Here is a 21521-nt window from a genome sequence, read left to right on the forward strand (position 1 = left end):
AAACCCTAGGTTTAACTAAAGAGACCTCAATCGAAGCACAAGATCGAAACACAAAATCGAAACACAAAATCACTAGCCTCTTGTGTTGATATTTCAGGATCCATACAAAGAAAAACTAAAATAGTTCACAGTGGAATAAAGAACTAATTGTACCTTTCCTTGTAGCTAAAGACCTCTTGATCTTCTGCTGTATTTCTCTCCTTTTCTTAGACGTTGTGTGGGTGACGATCTACCAAGATGAAGACACCCAACCTTTTCCTTCTTTTCCAAGCTTTCGGCCATCAAAGAATACAAAGTGAAGAGGCCTCCTTCTTCTTCTTCTCCTCCTCCAAGCAACCGACCACCAAGGTAGAGTCTTCTCCAAAGGGGTGCCAGCCCTAATGAAGAAGAAAGGATGGATGTCATCGGCCTTTAGGGAAAGAAGACAATAGAAGAAGATAGAAGAAGGGACGGCCACACAAGAGAATAAAAGAGGAGCCTTAGGTTGTGTTAGTTTTTGGGCACCACCCTCCTCTTTATAATCTTTGCTAGCGGCTAATAAGGAAAGATTTTAATAAAATTTCCTGTTATTTGCTATTGTAGATGGTTACAAAAAGGAAAGATTTTAACAAAATGAAAATCTCCCTTTTAAACCATTGTAAATAGCTATAAAAGGAAAGATTATAACAAAATTTTGTTTTAAACAAAATCTTCCTTTTATTCTTATAATGGTTGGTTACAAAAAAGAAAAGATTTTAACAAAATTAAAATATCTCTTTTAGCCATTGTAGATAACTATAAAAAAAAGAAAGATTTTAACAAAATTAAAATCTCTCTTTTAATCCATTGTAGAAAGCTATAAAAGGAAAGATTTTAACAAAATTTTGTTTTCAACAAAACTTCCTTTTCTCTTCTTGTATGGCCGATCCCATGCTTGGGCACCAAGCATGGCTTGGCCGGCCCACATCTTGGGCACCAAGAGGGCTTGGTCGGCCCCTTGCTTGGGCACCATACAAGGATGTGGTCGGCCCCTCATTTAGGTAAGAATCAAAATCAAAACGGGTGAACACGAGGTTTTATAGAGGCTACAGCAGGGATCGAGAGGAGGAATTGGTTTTTTATATAGTAAGTACAAATCGAACAACCTCAAATGGTCCTACTCAATATACACATAGTGTACTAGTGTAATTTTATAGTCAAGATAAACTAGTACTAAATTACACTACAACCATTCCAATGGTTTGTCCCAATCCATCTTGGTTGTGAGCTACTATTTATAATTTATAAGGAACTGATAACATGATCTTCTGTGTGACACCACACACCATGTTATCTACAATATAAATTAAATGGGCAATTGTATTTTACTAAATGCAGACATTTGACCAATGTGATTCTCATTTCAAAATAAATGTTCATACAAAAGCTAGGCTTTTAGTATACATCCTAACAGGGTCTTTTTTGTGTGAGCTTTATTTATTTCCGCTGCGTTACTCGAACGGTTTTGAATTCGATAAGTGAAAGTCACAAGGGCTATTCCCCCCCCCCCCCCCCCCTAGCGTGTTTCGATCCAACAGAGAGGGGTGTCGACCCTAGGTGGAGAAGGGGCGCTGGCCACAAGCAAGGAGGAAGAGAGAAAATTAGGAAAATTAGAAAATTAGGTTTTAGGGGCCACCACCTACTCTTTTTTATAGGCTTGCCGTCGATTACAAAAAAAGAAAAAAATAACAAAATTCTATTTAGAAAAAATCTCTCTTTTCATAACCGAATTCTGCTTAGAAAAAATCTATCTTTTCATAAACGAATTAAACTAAACTAAGTTAAACTAAACCAAGTTAAGTTAAACCAAACCGGATGGGTGGATGCGAGACTTTATATAGAGGCTACAACAGGGACCTAGAGGAGGAATTGGTTTGAGCCCCCTGATGGGCTTGGGCTTCCTTTGTTCGGCCCGAACAACCAACCCAAGTCCATCAATAATAACTCATACCACTAAAGGGTTATTATTGAACTAACGCACCAATCCCATATTACAATATGGGCTCCTTCTTATCATGAGTGCATTAAACTCATGTGTTTAACATATCGTATGTTCGTTAATTAAATGAGTTACTGACAACTCAATTAATTAACATCTAATTCCAAGAGTAGTACCACTCAACTTTATTATCATATCGGACTAAGTCCACCTGCAGGGTTTACATGATAATCCTTATAAGCTCCTCAAGGGGACATCATCAGCCTAAATAATTAGGACACGAATTCCTTCTATAATCAACAACACACCATATAAATAGTACTAATTCCCAACTCATCGGACCTATTGATTTAACGAATAAATCTCACCCATTGATAAGTTAAAGAAATAAATATTAAGTATACATGCTTGTTATTATATAGGGATTAAGAGGGTGCACATCCATAATAACAGAGGTTCTGTTCTTTTATATAGTTAGTACAAATCGAACAACTTCAAATGGTCCTGCTCAATACATACATAGTGTACTAGTGTAATTTTATAGTTAAGACAAACTAATACCAAATTACACTACAATCGTTTCAATGGTTTGTCCCTATCCATCTTGGTTGTGAGCTACTATTTATAATTTATAAGGAACTGATAATATGATCTTCTTTGTGGCACCACACACCATGTTATCTACAATATAAATTAAATAGACAACTACATTGACATATATATAAATATAAAATGCAGATATTTGACCAAAGTGATTCTCATTTCAAAATATTTCAAAACAGATGTTCATACAAAGGCTAGGCTTATAGTATACATCCCAACACTTAACCCTTCCCCTTGAGGGGGAGGCGAGCCGAAAAAGAGAGATACACCTTGGTGTCGTTCCACGCCGTCCCGGACCTCTGTTCAACGATCCGAGATCACCTCCATCACCACATCAACTCCAAAAGCAAAGGATTGGATCTGAAGATCACTCAACGTCATTGGATAAGCATCACTATTCCCTCTCTCTTCTTGTCTGGGGATTGAATGTTTAATTATATTATGTCTTTGGGGTTTTCCCCTACGCCTATGGAGTAGATTCTTTGTTCTAGGATCAAGGAGTAGTTGTGGATAGGTTATGATGTAAGATTCATGCTTATGCTTTTACTCATTGAATGATTTCGCTTGTCTTGTTTCTATTTGATATGCATAAGACTTGTTTGCTTTAGATTACCATGTCGTATTAATCGATTGTGTTGGGATTGCTAATTTCGTAAAGAGAGGATCTTAGATCATATACCCGAGGGGCCCTAGTGACAGGGGTAACCCATTCACGGACATCTAGGATACTCCCTTGAAAGGAGAGGTAATTCCTCCACAAGGAAGTAAGAAACCAAACCAAACTCCTATCTCTATCCTTAATGATACCGATCAGGTTTGCATTCTTGTGATCTACCAAGGCGCCCTAGTGACAGGGATTAACCGTAATAGGATTTCACAGGGATCTTCTCTGTTTAGTGTTAAGGGTAGTAACCTTAACTTCTTACGAGTACATGTTGATTGACAATGAGGAAAGGATAGAACATGATACATTAGTTACCACTACAACGAAATCGAACTCTTAGAGCTCTTCCCAAACCAAGTAAAACTCTCTCTCTCTCTCGTCAGTTCTCACATCTACTTCCCAAGTTCTTTTCTTCTCAAGAAATAGTTCACTTATAACCATTGGTAGTTTAGCTAATTCTACGTGAACAATCGCTAGTGCTTATAACTAGTCCTCGTGGGATCAATAATCTTTTATTACTGTCAATGTATCCGTGCACTTGCAAAAGCGTAACAAGTTTTTGGCGCCGTTGCCGGGTACTGCGCCTATAACATTAGTGATAATAATATTGGATTAGACTAGACCTTGTTTTTTCTTTATTTCACTTTACTTTCTGCATATATATATATATATATATATATATATATATATATATAAAGTCTTTCTTTTATTCTGCACTTGGATTATTCAATATCTTGATTTTACATGTGAAGAGCTAATCTTTCAGGAAAACTTCTGTCGTTCGATCCAGAAATTGATAGAACTTTCCTGAGGAGAAGAAACTTGCAAAAACTCCAAGCAGAACAAGAAACTTCATAAATAGCTGACAAGCTATTGAAGGACTACGTGGCACCTTATGCACGAGGGCTTCGGTCTAGCATCACCTGACCACCAATTGAAGCTAACAATTTTGAAATCAAGCCTATAGTGATCCACATGGTCTAGCAAAATCAATTCGGAGGAGGATCGCACGATGATCCCAATCATCACTTGGAGCTTTTCTACGAGATCTGTAGTACTATGAAAGTGAACGGGGTTCCTCCAGAAACAGTAAGGTTACTTCTTTTTAGATTTCCCCTGAAAGACAGAGCCAAGCAGTGGCTTAATTCTTTACCAGCAAACAACATTACATCTTGGGAGCAGTGTGAGCAGAAATTTCTAAACAAATTTTACCCGTCAAGTAAAGCTGCACACATGAGGAATTTAATTGCAAACTTCAAACAGGCAGACTCAAAATTGTTATTCGAAGCATGGGACAGATTCAAGAGTATGCTGAGACAGTGCCCCCATCATGGCCTCGAGAAGTGGTTGGTGCTACACACATTCTACAATGAAATTAATTATCACACGAAGGTGTCCCTCGATTCTGCAGCAGGAAGGGCATTGATGAACAAGAGTCTTGATGAAGCTAAAGACATCATAGAGAATGTGGTCCAGAACCATCATCAGTGGGCAACCGAAAGATCTGGAGGTTCCTTTTCTGGGAATCCAATAAAGGCATCAAGAAAATTTGACGTAGATGCAGTCACACTCATGTCTGTAAGACTGGATGCTCTGACCAAGAAGCTTGAGACCATGGGGAACAACACAGCCAATGCAATAGTGTGTGTGTACGAAACTTGTGGAAGTTTGGATCATGCTCAAGATACTTGCCCCCTAGGGCCAATACAAGCACAAATACACTAACTTGAACAATGTGATGCGATAGGCGGTTATAACCAAAGGCAAAACAATCCCTACTCCAACACATACAACCCTTGGTGGAGGAACCACCCAAATTTTTCTTATCGGGGAAATCAAGATCAAGAACCAGCAAAGCTAATTAGCTACCAACCTGGGTAACAAAACCACCAATCTGGACAACAGACTTATGTTATGATTCCGCAAGTGCACGGATTCATCCTCAGTAATAAAGATTATCGATCCCACGAGGACTGGTTATAAGCACTAGTAATGGTTCACTTAAGATTAGCTAAAATACCGATGGTTGTAAGTTTACTAAAGAAAAGAGATTGGGAAACAGAAACGAGAACTAGTGAAGAGAGAGTAATTAACTTAATTTATGAAGAGTTCTAGGAGTTTGGTTTCATTGTTGTGGTATTGATGTATCACATCCTATCCTTTACTCATTATCCATCAACATGCATTCGCCGAAAGCTAAAGCAGCAATCCTTAAGCACTAAATAGAGAAGATCCCTGTGAAATCCTATTGCGGTTAATCCCTGTCACTAGGGCGCCTCGGTAGATCACAAGAACGGAACTCTAATTGGTGTCATTAAGGATAGAAATAACAGCTTGGTTTGGCCTCTTTCTTCCTTGTGGAGAAGTTGCCTCTCCTTTCAAGGAAGTACCCTAGATGTCCATGAATGGGTTACCCCTATCACTAGGGCCCCTTGGGTATACGATCTAAGATACTCTCTCTAAAAGGTTAGCAATCCCTACACAATCAATTAATACGCAACAAGTCTCATGCATAGTAGTTGAAACAAAGCAAGTAAAATTATCCAATGAATAAAGGCATAAATGTGAGTCTTACATCAAAACCAATCCACAACTATTCCCTAATCCTAGAACAAGGAATCTACTCCATAGAAGCCAGAGAAAAACATGAAGACATAATATAATTAAGCATACAATCCTCAAACAAGATGAGAGAAAGAGAAAGGATGCTTATCCAACGACGACGAGTGATCTTCGGATCTAATCCTTTGCTTCTGGAGTTGATGTGGTGATGAAAGATCGCTGGACGGAGGTCCTGAATGACATGTAACGGCACCAAGTTGATTCTCCCTTTGACAGCTCGCTCCCCCTGGAGGAGAAGGGCTAAACCCCTTCTTATAGGCTAGGGCACGACGCTGCTCTGCACGGTCGTGCCAATATGGCACGACCGTGTCTTCTTTTGTCTCTGGCAGTGCTGCATGACCGTGCCAATTGGCACAACCGTGTGGAACTGAGGCTCCGCTCCTGGGACACGGTCGTGTAGGATTGTACGACCGTGCATTGCTTGGCTACGGTCGTGGGGGGCACGACCATGCAAGATTGCACAACCATGCAAGGATCCGTCTCTGTTTGGCCACACGGCCGTGCAAGAGTTACACGGTCGTGCACTGCTCTTCTTCTGTTTGGCCACACGGTTGTATGAGGTTGCACCGCCGTGTTCTTTGCCTCATTCCAGTGTGTCGATAATTATTGTTTTTGCTCCGAAAGTTGTCCCTGTCAACACAAAACCAAACAAAGAGCAGATATCCAAACAAAAGAGTATTTATGATGAGTACATGATAAAAGAGACAATCATGCAAAGAATATATTGTTGGGATGTATACTAAAAGCCTAGCATTTTGTATGAACATATGAATCTCATTGGTCATATGTCTGCATTTATGTTAAATGCAGTTGTCCATTTAATTTATATTGTAGATAACATGGTGTGTGGTGGCATACAGAAGATCATGTTATCAGTTCCTTATAAATTATAAATAGTAGCTTACAACCAAGATGGATTGGGGCAAATCATTGGAATGATTGTAGTGTAAACCCCCTCTATGTCCTAGTAATCTAGGTTGATGATGCCCCCTTGAGGAGCTCATAAGGATTGTCATGTAAACCCTGCAGTTGGACTTAGTCCGACATGACAATAAAGTTAAGTGGTACTACTCTTGGAGCTAGATATTAATTAAGTGAGTTGTCAGTAACTCATTTAATTAATGGACATTCGATATCTTAAACACAGGGAGATTAATACACTCATGATAAGAAGGAGCCCATAATGTAATTTGGGATTGGTGCAGTAGTTCAATAATATCTCTTTAGTGGTATGAGTTATTATTAATGAACTTGAGTTGGGTGTTCGAGGCAAAAACAGGAAGCTCAAGCTCATTGGGAGAACAAAACCAATTTCTTCTCTCGGTCCCTATTGTAGCCTCTATAAATTCTTGTATCCATAAAGTCCACTTCTTACCCAAGTAATGGGTCAGGCACATCCTTGCTTAGTGCAAGGGGGCCAACCAAGCATGGGCTTGGAAGCCAAGAGGTGACCGGCCAAGCTTGGTGGCCAAGCTAGGGGCCAGCCACTAGAAAGTTTTATTTTTAAAAGAGAGATTTTATTTTTAAAACAAAATTTTGTTAAAATTTTCCTTATTTGTAGTTATCTACAATGGTTAAAAGAGAGATTTTATTTTGTTAAAATCTTTCCTTTTTTGTAGTTATCTACAATGGTTAAAAGAAATATTTTAATTTTGTTAAAAACTTTCCTTTTATAGCCATCCACATGGTTTTAAAAGAGAGTTTTAAAATTTTAAAATCTTTCCTTTTATAGCTATCTACACAGGATTAAAGAAAGATTTTAATTTTATTAAAATCTTTCCTTATTTGTAGTTATCTATAATGCTTAAAAGAGAGATTTTAATTTTGATAAAACTTTCCTTTTTTGTAATCATGATTTAAAAGAGAAGTTTTAATTTTAATCTTTCCTTTTTTGTAGATGTCTACATGATTTAAAAGAGAGAGATTAATTTTAAAACTTTCCTTTATTGCCATGTGCAATAGAAAATTTAGAAAAGAGATATTTTAATTATTGTTAAAATTTCCTTTTTAATGGGAGGCCACAAATAAGAAAGTTTTAATTATGTTTAAAACTTTCCTTTTTTGCCATGATCAAGGATTATAAAAGAGAAGGAGAGGGTGCCTCATGAGACACACAACCTTAGCTCCTTCTCTCTTTTCCTTGGTGACCGGCCCTTGCTTCTCTTCTTTCTCCTTGTTTTCTTTCACTCAAGGCCGGCGGCACATCAAAGAAGTTCCATCTCCTTGGTGGTCGGCTACTTGGAGGAGAATAAGAAGAGAAGGTAGTTTCCTATTTTGGCATCCCTTGGTGGCTCAAGAGTCTTGGAGGAGAAGAAGTGGTTCGGGTGGATTCCATCTTGGTAGATCATTGCCCACACAACGTCCAAGAGGAGGAGAGGAATACTACAGAAGTCAAGAGGTCTTTAGCTACAAAGAAAGGTATAATTAATTAATGGTTTCCACTTTGAATTAATTAGTTAGTTTTCTTTGCATGGATTCTGAAACACCAGCACAAGAGGCTAGCAATTTTATGTTTCGATTTCATGCTATCGATTTTGTATTTTGATTTTGCGTTTTGATCTTGTGTTTCTATTGTGGTCTATGTAGTTAAACCTAGGATTACTGTAAGAAGTTAAATATTCAATTTCTTTGAAAGGCTTTGTCTAGGAAGTGGTGGATGATCCCATAACCAAGAAGGCCTAGTGCCTCACCATGTTTAACCTAGAAGCCAATCTCTGAAATAGATATTTAATCAACTTCTGTAATATGGTTTAACTTAGAAAGATCACATCGGTTAAACTTGGAGTAAAAATGTTAAGTATCGTTTCCAATCCAAGTCTAACTTCTAGAGAACAATTTGGATTAATAATGTTAAGCATCGTTTGCAATCCAAGTTTAACTTCAGTAGAGCACATGGGTAGCTAGGTTAAGTTCTGTGCTTGTACAAAATTTTTACAGGGGAAACAGAATGAAATCCAGGTGTAGCAACCAACAATTAGTATCAGAGCTAAGTTTTTGCCTCTGTGTTTAGTTTTCAGTTAATTATGCACTTTTCATACATAAGTTTAGGCAGGATAATAATAGGATGTGCAAATAGATTAACTCTGTGGTTGTAGGCTCCAACTATTATGGCCTATTGTGATTGTGTGTGATTGGACCCTCGGACATGTCGAGGGCATTTTATATGTGTGCATGATTGTAATTATTAAATATAGCAGGAGTTGTATTAGTTTTAGGATTTTACATTCTGTTCGATCTAGATTACATGTACATTCCTTCGTGGAATATAAGATCGATAAATGTAAAATTTTATTTTTTTGTCGCAGATCATATCTTTGCGAGGCGTGGTGGTATTTGAGGACCAGAGGCGTAACGGAAAAAGGAAGAAAGATAGACGCGATGACATGACCCATTGGTGGCGGCTAGGGTTGGCGGCACACGGAGGACAGCTATGGATAATGCCATAATAGTTGGAAAATTAGTTTTCATATTTATTGCCTTTTATGTTGTGATGTGTTGTGTTTGTGTGCTTATGTGAATGTTAAAACTCCTCGTTTCTAAATAACTAAGTGGGAGAGGAATTAATTAAATTCCACGGTCTCTATTACTGGTTTGTAAGTGATGCATTCAAACTTGCGCATTGGCTCTGAGTACCTTCCTCCACATCGGATGAGTTTGTTTGCGGATCACTAGATGAAACTTCCTTAATGGATGATTATAGGAAATTATTTAGGAGCATGTGATCTCCATCTGAAGGGGCACAATCCTATTTAATGGACTTAGTATCAAGTATGTTAGTTAGAGCCCTAGAGCCAATCATTTGATGATTGTATGGACTCATTATATTATATTCTTGTATATCAATAAAGGCATTTGTTTGGTTATTATACTTATTTATATTAGTGCCAAATAGACTAAGTATAATAGCGTCCTTGAGTAGAAGGTTCATACCTATATCAATCGATTAGTTGAATCGATAGTGAGATGATATAGGGAACACTACTCTAAATCATTCCTAGTCGAGTATTAACATTCAGGGACAATGTTAATGCAATAAGACTAGCATGTAGGTCAGCTCGATGACTTGATCTCACAAGTCATGGATATAGAGATATCAAGCTGACACATGGGTATACATTGGAGAATGTATACTGAATGACCCGCCATGAGAAAGTATCATGGATCGTTATATGAGTGTCATATACTTTCTCATGTGGCTATTAGTATGACTATTAGTCCTTAGACCTGAAGTCACCATGGATCCCTACATAAGGAGTTATGTACTTTGGTTTCGTCAAACGTCACCCGTAACTGGGTGGACTATAAAGGCGATTACTGGGTATGTAACGAGTTATGCAAAGGGATGTGAGTTATGTAGATGGGATCTATCCCTCCTATATGACGGGAGTGACATTGATATTCTTGATAGAGTAAGACCACGAAGTGTATGGCCATACCCAAATGAGTCAATATGAGATATTGAGCTCATTTGATTGAGTGAGTCTACTTGGAGTTCAAGATTTAGATTGGTCAGAGGATGACACCGTCTATGCCTCACATTGATCAATCTAGATGTCTAGGATAGAAGGACACTTGTCATATATTGTGAGGAGTCACAATTAGTAGTCACAAGGTGATGTTGGATCTCGACATTTCTTGTAACTTGGGTAGCAATGATGTATTGCTAGATGCCGCTCATTGCTTATGTTTCTAAAGGAGTTTAGAAACATTGCCAACGTTACAAGAACCTATTGGGTCACACACAAAGAACAAGTGGATGGAGATTAGGTTCATATGATGAACCAATTGGATTAGGTTCATATGATGCACCAAAGATTGGATTCAAATTAGACTTATTGAGTTAGACTCAATTAGATTTAATTGTTGAATGAGTCTAATTTAAATTTGATTCATTGAGTCGATTTATATTAATGAATTGAGATTTATTAAATTGAAATTGACTTGAATCAAAGGTTGGATTTAACTCAACAAGGAAGACAATTGGTCAAGTTTGACTTGACCAAGTAGAAGTTGAAACATCAAGTTTGACTTGATGTATTGCCACATCACATGCCACCTCATGGAGGTTACAACACCTCCCATTCCATTTAATGTGGCCGGCCACATTAAATGAGGGAGTTATGTGTGTGGCCGGCCACACTAAAGGATGAAATGGTTTTTCATTTAGTGGGTATTGATGAGTGGTAATTATTCCATCTTCTTCCTTGCTTCTTCCTTCTCTTCTCTTGCTGTTTTTGCCGTGACTTCCATGGTGTGGAGAAGGTGGTTGAGTGAATTCCAAGAACAAAGGAAGAGTGAAGGTCACAAAGGAAGGATACTACTAGTGAGTGTATAAGATTTCTTTTGTATCTTCTTCTTTTCTTCCTTTCCAATCCCATTTGAGAGCTCTAGAAAGTGCTAGCACACTTGGGGCTCTCTTCTCCATCCTTTGAGTGTGAGAGACACTCCTTGTTCGTGTGGATGTCATTAGAGGAGTCTCTACGTTGACACTCTCGAGATCCGGCGTACCGTTGGACGAGCGGGAACGCGAAAGGGCACGCATCAAAGGTATAAAGTGTTTTCCTTTGTAGATCTACTGTAGATCGTAGTTTATAACTCATACTCGTGTTTTCGAAATTTTTCCTTGCACGGATCTACGGCTTTGGGTGATTCGGGGTTTCCGCGACGCGAAAAGCGATTTTCGCGGCCTGACAAACCCAACAAAGTAATGGTATACACTTAGGCGCATTTAATATTATCCTCCCCATCTGAATCACTGCTATTATTTATGTGACTGAAGAAAAACCAACTATTAATTTTATTTATCATAAAGTTAGGTTGACAAGATAATAAAATTAATGGGTAAACCCCCCTCTTACAAATGTTCGAATTTGTATACGTCTACACTATCGTGGCATACAAAATTCACGGTGTTTGAGGTGTTGATGAATTTAAATGATATTTTTTAAGGAATCAATATTATTTTAAATTCTAAAGTCTTGACCAAATGTTTTGTGATTCTTAGGATGACCTTCAATCCCCTTGCTGTTATATTGAAAGAGAACAAACTTACTGGTCCCAATTACATTGATTGGAAACGAAACCTGGAGATTATCTTAATTGCTGAAGGCTATAAGTTTGTACTTTTTGAGATCTGTCCAAGCTTGCCTAATAGTGATTCTATTGAAGAGGAGATTGAGTGTCATAAGGAATGGGTCAGGGCAGATGAGATAGCGTGGTGTTACATTTTGACTTCTATGTCAAATGTGCTGTAACATCAGCATCAGGCCATGCCTACTACTTATGACATGATGCACAATCTCAAGGAACTCTTTGGACACCAGAATCGGGCTTCTAGGCAGGAGGCTATGAGAAACTTGATGACGACCACCATTACTGAGGGGACACTCGTGAGGGATCATATCCTCAAGATGATAGCTCATTTAAATGAGATAGAAATTCTTGGAGCTGAAATTGATGGGGAAACCCAGCTCGATATCATTCTCCAAACACTGCCTAAAATTTTTGAGCAGTTCCGCCTGAACTACAATATGAACAAAAGGACATATTCGTTGGCGGAACTTCTGACAGAACTTCAAGCAACAGAAGGGTTATTTCCTCAAAGTTCTCAAATTCACATTCCTGAGAACGTTTCTCCTTCTAAATTGAAAGGCATGAAGAAGAAGAAACAAGCAAAGAAAGTGAATCAGTCTCTAGGGACTGGACCAAAAGCATGTGTGAAGAAGCCAAAGGGTAAGTGCTTCACATGCAAGCAATCTGGACATTGGAAGGTGGACTGCCCTCTTAGAAAGGAGAACAGTAAAGGTATATCTTATTCTCTAGTAGTTAAAACATGTTTAGTGGTGTCATCTACCGATGCTTAGTGTGTAGATACGGGAGCCACTGATCATGTCTGCAATTCATTGCAGGGTTCCAGGAAACCCGACAACTACATGAAGGGGGAATCACTATTTACATGGACAATGCTATGAAAGTGGCAGCTATTGCAGTGAGAGATGTTTATCTATTTTTAGATAGGAATAAAATATTGATTTTGAGAAATGATCTTTATGTACCAAATTTTAGAAAGAATTTGATTTCAGTTTCTAAAATTATGGATGGATATTCTATTTCTTTTGGTAAAGAAAATAGAGTAATTATCTATTCTAGTACGTTGGCTGACAATTTATATACTCTAAATCCAATAACTCCCATGATATAACAAAATTCCTTTTAGGGATATGCTCTGGAAACGACAATGTACATTCTGAACTTGGTACCTTCTAAGTCAATACCCTTTACTCCCACAGAATTATGGAATTGGTGCAAGCCTAGTCTGAAACATATTCGGATCTGGGGTAGTCCAGCACATGTGCTGAAGGGAGACACTGATAAGTTGTAATCACGTACAGAAGTTCGCCTGTTTGTCCCGGCTGTAGGAATCCTAATGTATGCTATGCTATGTACGATACTGGATATCTATTTTGTCGTAGACATGGTTAGCATATATCAAAGTAACCCAGGATCGGGACATTGGACTGCCGTAAAAGCATATAAGGACTAAAGATTATATGCTAGTTTACAAGGCAGATAATTTTCTCTCTGTGGGTTACTAAAACTACAGAAAATAAAGAAAAACAAAAATAAAATTATTTATCTCTAAAATGTAGAATATAAAAAAAAGGAAAGATAAAGAAAAAAAATAAAACAAAGTCTAGTCTAATCTAATATGAATTTTGCTAATGTTATAGAAGTAGTCCCTGGCAACAGCGCCAAAAACTTGTTACGATTCTGCAAGTACACGGATTCGTCGTCAGTAATAAAGATTATCGACCCCACGAGAACTGGTTATAAGCACTAGCAATGGTTCACTTAGGATTAGCTAAACTACCGATGGTTGTAAGTTTCCTAAAGAAAAGAGATTGGGAAACGAAAACGAGAACTAGTGAAGAGAGAGTAATTAACTTGGTTTATGAAGAGTTCTAGGAGTTCGGTTTCATTGTGGTGGTATTGATGTATCACATCCTATCCTTTACTCATTGTCCATCAACATGCATTCACCGGAAGCTAAAGCAACTATCCTTAAGCACTAAATAGAGAAGATCCCTGTGAAATTCTGTTACGATTAACCCCTATCACTAGGGCACCTCAGTAGATCACAAGAACGCAACTCTAATTGGTGTCATTAAGGATAGAAATAAGAGCTTGGTTTGGCCTCTTGCTTCCTTGTGGAGAAGTTGTCTCTCCTTTCAAGGAAGTACCCTAGATGTCCATGAACGGGTTACCCCTATCACTAGGGCCCCTCGGGTATATGATCTAAGATACTCTCTCTACAAGGTTAGCAATCCTTACACAATCAATTAATATGCAACAAGTCTCATGCATAGTAGTTGAAACAAAGCAAGCAAAATCATCCAATGAATAAAGGCATAAATACGAGTCTTACATCAAAACTAATCCACAACTACTCCCTAATCCTAGAACAAAGAATCTACTCCATAGACACCGGAGAAAAACCCAAAAACATAATGTAATTAAGCATACAATCCTCAAACAAGAAGAGAGAAAGAGAAAGGATGCTTATCCAACGACGACGAGTGATCTTCAGATCCTATCCTTTGCTTCTAGAGTTGATGTGGTGATGAAGGATCACTGGACAAAGGTCCTGGACGACGTGGAACGACACCAAGGTAATTCTCCCACTAACGGCTCGCCTCCCCCCTAGGAGAAGGGTTAAAACCTTTTTTGTAGGCTAGGGCATGACGCCATGGCACGGCCGTGCAGATGTGACACAGTCGTTCCTTCTTTTACCTCTGGTCGCGTTGTACGGTCGTGCTAATTGGCACGACCGTGTGGATCTGGGGCTCTACTCTTGGGACACGCCCGTGCAAGGTTGCACGGCCATGCATTACTTGGTTGCTTGTCGTGGGGGGCACGGTCGTGCAGGTTTGCACGGCCATGCAAGGATCCATCTCTGTTTGGCTGCACGGTCGTGCAAGAGTTGCACGGTTGTGCACTAACCTTCTTCTGTTTGGCCACATGGTCGTGCGAGGTTGCACGGTCGTGTCCTCTATCTCGTTCTGGTGTGTCGACAATCACTGTTTTTACTCTAAAAGTTGTCCCTGTCAACACAAAACCAAACAAAAAGCAGATCTCCGAACAAAAGAGTATTTATGATGAGCATATGATAAAAGAGATAATCATGCAAAGAATATATACGCATAAAGCAAGTGAATGTGCGTTAAAACATGCATAAACGATCATAATATTTACTCACATCACACCCCCAGACTTGAATCTTTGCTTGTCCTCAAGCAAAATGTTGCAAATTATGTTCATGAGTTCCTGCAGTGTTTAATAATCCCTAATGCATTCGCCTAAATCTATCAACTAGTTTCATTGATAAGCATGATTGTGGAGTAACATAAGTATGGCCTAAGCATAAGTTCTTTGTTCTTGGTACAATAAGTAACTCAAACTCTTCATATTTCAATTTTCTATCTTAGTTAAGTCGTCATACAATTGAGTTTCTAATGTTCCCAGTGATAGGCACTTACCTGCCACACACTTGGTTTGTTTTCCTTAAATTACACAAGGTCTCAAAGGATACTACTTGGAATCAAGAGAAACATAACATTTATTTCCCCAGTAACCTAACTTGGTCTCAAAGGGGTAAAATGTTAGTTTCCATTCATGACAACTGTTTTTATCCCTTATTCAAATTTTTTTTTGGTGCTATAGAGGTGTAGCACTAATCACAAATGCGAGATGCATATGTTGGGATTTAGATTTTTTCAAATGAGCTTCCATGATCCGAGGTCATCCTGTAACCAAAATGTAAATAAGAAATCACCATGGGAATAAAAGTACTAAACAATTTGGATGAATCATAATTATTTCAAAAATATTTCTACTATTCAAGCTTAAGTACTTAGGTGTAGTGAAAATAAGATCCATAAGGTTAGGCCAAGACTTATACCAAACTCCGTACAATACTAAGCTTATTTCATATTACTAAAGATAGAGAAAGGAGATACACCAAACATACTAACATTATCTTGACAACATATGAACTAAGAAAATGCTAGACATTTTGCTATCGGACAAGTTAGCAGAAAAAATAGAAGGTTTAATGTTCTCAAATATGCCTCCAAACTATTTTTTTATATTTTTTTCAAAAAGAAACAAAAATGATGAAGAATTACAAGTAGGAAAGGAAAGTGCAAATGAGATACAAGTAAAAATATGAAACTAATAAAATGCAAATAAACAAAGCAGACTAATAAAATATGCAGAAAGAAAAGAAAAACTCAACTTGAATTAGGTTGTGCAGACACAACACCCCCCCAGACTTAAACTTTTCATTATCCCGATGAAATAAGTACGGTGGCGGGGGTGGGGGATAAGGGGGTCCCCAATGTGTGCCGGAGGGAAATCTAGGCATACCAGGAAGATGGCCAATGTGTTGATGATATTGATAAAGGGCATCTACTTATTGTCTAGTAATATCCATATCATCTATAAAATTCCTCACTCTTTCCTGGTCAACCTCATAGTCCTAAACGAATCCTGACACTTGACTATGGAAATCGCTAGTGAACTGAAAATGATCATGTACCTCCCTAAACCGGTCGTCAGATAACTTGAAACGACCCTCCAACAATTGTCGTTGGGTGTTTTTCTTCTCATGAAGGGAATCTAAGGAGGCAGAGAAGTTAGAAAAATCAAATCTAGAAGGTCCCGTACCATAGGTAAAAAAGTGCCTAGGAGGTTTCGGATATCCGGAAGGTTGCGGGAATCCTGATGATGAGGGCTCTTGGTGGTACTCGGTTTCTTCTATAATGGAGGGAACAGTTTCGAGAATTAAGTCAGTAATCACCCAGTTTGCGGGGTTGTGAACTGAAGTGCGCTCGGGGCAAGGATGGGGTAATGGAAAACCATTGTTCCTAGGGAAGGCAAATCCATTCTCATCCTGACAAATCATCATCATTGCAAGACAAGAATCGATGTCGATCTTGTCATTGCCATGAATGACCTCTAACCCATCAAGCTCACAACCCAGATTGAATGCTATTTGAGTGAGTAATCCACCAAACATTATCATCCCCGAAGATGCTTTAGCTGCTCTCAACGAATTTTGTAAGAAATGAAATACGAAATTAAAATCCACTTTATTCAACATCGCCCAAAGAGAATAAAGCTCTACCTTTCTAACCACCCCATCACTCTCTCCTTGACCAAAAATTGTTTTGCTCGTCACTCGGTGAAGGTATCTAAAGGTCGGGTTTTGCATGCGGGATGCCTTAACTCTAGAGGGATCGTAAGGATCCTTTGATCTGATTATTGACGTCCAAAATTCATTCCATTTAATCTCATCATCAAATCTACGGGCACCACTAATAGGTAAACTAAAACAATTATTAAAATTACTAAACATCCACCGAACTTCTTTATTCATCAACCTAAAAGTTATGACCCCTACGTAGTCATCCTTAGACAAAAATTTAACATCAATTGAGCTCAAAAATTCAAGGACTAGGTGGGGGTAAGTCGGTGAATGAGCGTACATAATATCATTCCAGTCTAAGGAACTAATCATCCAATCTACATCATCCCTAATTCCTAGCATATCCAAAGAAGTGGGATCCATATATCTAGTGCATATAATTCTTCTGACGACAAGGATATTATCATATCTAGCTTTATGTTCATGATTTCTAAAAATATTTTCGTTACCTTCGTCGCGCGCCACCCTTTTTCCTTTGCCTTTTGAAGAAGAAGCCTTCCCCTTGCCTTTGTCGCCTCTCGGCACATCTCCTTCATCAGATGCACCGCTTCCTCGATGAAGTCTCTTCAAGATTTGTGACATGATGTGCAAGGTGAACTTTGAGGAGTTTCTTGTAGGTGGAGATGGATCTTGAGGATGGAAGAGGAGGAGAAGGAAGAAAAATAGGGGAGTTGCTTCTCTCTTTCCGGATTTGTGGCCTGAAGAAGTGTTAGATCTAGATGTAGATCTAAGTAAAAATAAACTTTAGAGGTAGGGATTGGGGTTTGATGAGGTGCAGTGGGGAGGAGAAAACTTTTGGGAGAGAAGGAGATGAAAATTAGGGTTTTTTAGAGGGGTGCACGGGTAGGGGCACGACCGTGTCTTATAGACACGGCCGGTAGGTAGGGTTTCTGCACGGCCGTGCCAATTGGCACGGCCCCCTCTTTTCTCTCCTCATCCAAAATTGCACGGCCATGCCGGTTGGCATGGCCCATGCCTCCTTCTTCTCTGCCTTCATCGCATGGTTGTGCCAATTGGCATGGCCCGTGTCTCCTTCTTCACTGGTGGTCTTGCACGGTCGTGCCAATTGGCACGACCCGTGTCCTTCTTTTCTCTGCACAGGCCACATGGTCGTGCAAGGTTGCTGATGTGTGTAGATTTTATACACTTGTTTAGCATGTTTTGACGCACATTCTTATGTTTTGTACATGCTTTGTCTATGCACTTTCATGCTTCTTGCTTTGCTTTTAGCATAAATACTTCTCTTTGTTCGGAGATATACTCTTGTGCATTTTATGCTTTCAGGAGTCAAATTGGAGAAGAATTAATGTCTGTGGATGATTCTACAACCAAACGGAGAAGAACGACCTGGGGCAATGACTGCCACACGACCTTGCAAACGGGTGAATGTGAGGCTTTATAGAGGCTACAACAGGGACCGAGAGGAGGAATTGGTTTTGGCCTCTTGATGAGCTTGAGCTTCCTATGTTCGACCAGAACACCCAACTCAAATTCATCAATAATTACTCATACCACTAAAGAATTATTATTGAACTACCGCACTAATCCCATATTACAATATGGGCTCCTACATATCATGAGTGTGTTAATCTCCCTGTGTTTAAGATATCGTATGTCCATTAATTAAATGAGTTACTGACAACTTACTTAATTAACATCTGGCTTCAAGGGTAGTACCACTCAACTTTATTATCATGTCGGACTAAGTCCACCTGCAGGGTTTACATGATAATCCTTATGAGCTCCTCAAGGGGACATCATCAACCTAAATAAATAGGACATAGTTTCCTTTTATAATCAACAACACACCATATAAATGGTACTATCTCCCAACTTATCGGGCTTATTGATTTAACGAATAAATCTCACCCATTGATAAGTTAAAGAGATAAATACTAAGTATATGTATTTGTTATTATATCGAGATTAAGAGTACGCACATCTATAATAATAAAGGTTTTGTTCTTTTATGCAGTCAATATAAATTGAACAATCTCAAATTGTCCTGCTCAATACACACATAGTGTACTAGGGTAGTTTTATAGTCAAGACAAACTAATACCAAATTACGCTACAACCGTTCCAATGGTTTGCCCCTATCCATCTTGGTTGTGAGCTACTATTTATAATTTATAAGGAACCGATAACATGATTTTCTGTGTGGCACCACATACCATATTATCTACAATATAAATTAAATGGACAACTACATCGACATATATATAAATATAAAATATAGACATTTGGCCAAAGTGATTCTCATTTCAAAATATCTCAAAAATAGATATTCATACAAAAGCTAGGCTTATAGTATACATCCCAACAATCTCCCACTTATACTAAAAGACTATGCTGTCATATATGCTGTCATACATCTGATTCTCATCCCCTCAACATGCCCATCAAAAGCTCTCGCCAGAAGGGCCTTAGTGAAAGGATCTGCCAGGTTATCATCTGATGCAATCTTGGCGGCAACAACTTCTTCTCGCTTTAGGATGTCTCATATCAGGTGGTACTTGCACTCAATGTTTTTACTTGCCTTATGGGCTCGTGGTTCCTTCGAGTTTGCTACTACACCACTATTATCACAATAAATTATGATAATTTTGGGTAAACCAGGAATCACATCTAAGTCCATCAAGAAGTTTCTGCGCCATACAGCTTCTTTGGCTGCCTCAGAGGCTGCCACATACTCAGCTTCCATGGTGGAGTCCAAAACGTATTTCTGCTTAACACTCCTCCATGTTATGGCTCTACCTCCCAAAGTAAACACATACCCTGAGGTTGACTTACTACTATCCCTATCTGATTGGAAGTCTAAATCCGTGTAACCCACAGGGAGCAAATCATCTGCCTGGTAAGCCAGCATATAATCTCTAGTCCTTCTCAGGTACTTTAATATATGCTTTATGGCAGTCTAATGTCCTGGTCCTGGGTTACTTTGATATCTGCTAACTATGCCCATGACAAAATAGATATCTGGTCTCGTACATAGCATCACATACATTAGGCTTCCTACAGACGAAGCATAAGGAACTGCCTTCATCTCTTCTATCTCCTTTGATGGTTTAGGACACATCTCTTTAGATAGAGGTACTCCATGCTAAAAAGGTAGAAAACCTTTCTTGGAGTTTTGCATGCTAAAACGAGCTAGGATAGTATTGATGTATGAAGGTTGGGATAAACACAACATCCTTTTCTTGCGATCCCTTATTACTTTAATCTCAAGAATATGTCCACATTCTCCCAAGTCCTTCATATTAAACTCCTTGGACAACCATACCCTTACGTCTGATAACACTTTGACATTGTCGCCAATGAGCAAAATGTCATCTACGTATAGTACAAGAAACACCACCACATTTTTGTCACTCTTCTTGTATACACAAGACTCATCCGAAAACTGAATGAATCCATAAGACTAGATTAATTCATCAAACTGGATGTTCCAAGATCTCGAAGCTTGCTTCAATCCATAAATGGACCGATTGAGCTTACAAACAAGATGCTCTTTGCCCTTTGCAATGAACCCCTCTAGTTGCTTTATATGGATGTTTTCTTCAAGACTTCCGTTAAGTAAAGCTGTCTTGATATCCATTTGCCAAACTTCATAATCCATATGAGCAGCAATAGATAAAAGAATCTGGATAGACTTAAGCATGGCTACCGGCGAAAAGGTTTCCTCATAATCGATTCCCTCTTTCTGAGTATACCCCTTCGCAACAAGCCTCTCTTTAAAGGTTTCTACCTTTCCATCTGCCCCTCTTTTCCTTTTGTAGACCCATTTACATCTAATGACTTTTACACCATTGGGTGGTTCTACAAGCTCCCAGACTTGATTAGAATACATGGATTCTATTTCAGAGTTCATTGCACTTTGCCAAGATGTTGCATCTTTATCTTGGAGTGCTTCATCATATGTCCAGGGATCAAGTTCATGTTCACTAGGGATCAAGTCTGAAGACTCTCCCAAAAATATGAATCTATCAGGTTGCCGAACAACCCTCCCACCACGACGAGGCACTACCTATAATTATGCATCATTTGTGACACGTGTTGTAGTTTCTTGTGGTATCTCATCTTGTACCGGTGGTACTAAATTAGACTCGTTCTCTCTTATTTTCTCAAGAATAATTTTACTCATGGGTGTGTGGTTCATTACATAGTCTTCTTCTAAAAATCGAGTATTGGTGCTAATAATGACCTTCTGATCTTTAGGAGTATAAAACAAACCACCTTTCGTTCCTCTAGGATAACCCACAAACAAGCGAACTTTTGTATGTGTTTCCAACTTATCAGCATCTCCTTTCAGTACATATGTTGGACTACCCCAAATTCGAATGTGTTTTAGACTAGGCTTATGCCCATTCCATAATTCTGTGGGAGTAGAGAATACTGACTTAGAAGGT

General features: G+C 38.7%; 1 pseudogene; it reads right to left on the reverse strand.

The window, feature by feature from the left end:
- Nucleotides 1-4489: 4489 nt before the first annotated feature.
- On the reverse strand, nt 4490-4561 carry LOC122035551 (annotated as a pseudogene).
- Nucleotides 4562-21521: the final 16960 nt, after the last annotated feature.

Source organism: Zingiber officinale, chromosome 11B (genome assembly GCF_018446385.1).
Source record: "Zingiber officinale cultivar Zhangliang chromosome 11B, Zo_v1.1, whole genome shotgun sequence".
Lineage (NCBI taxonomy): Eukaryota > Viridiplantae > Streptophyta > Magnoliopsida > Zingiberales > Zingiberaceae > Zingiber > Zingiber officinale.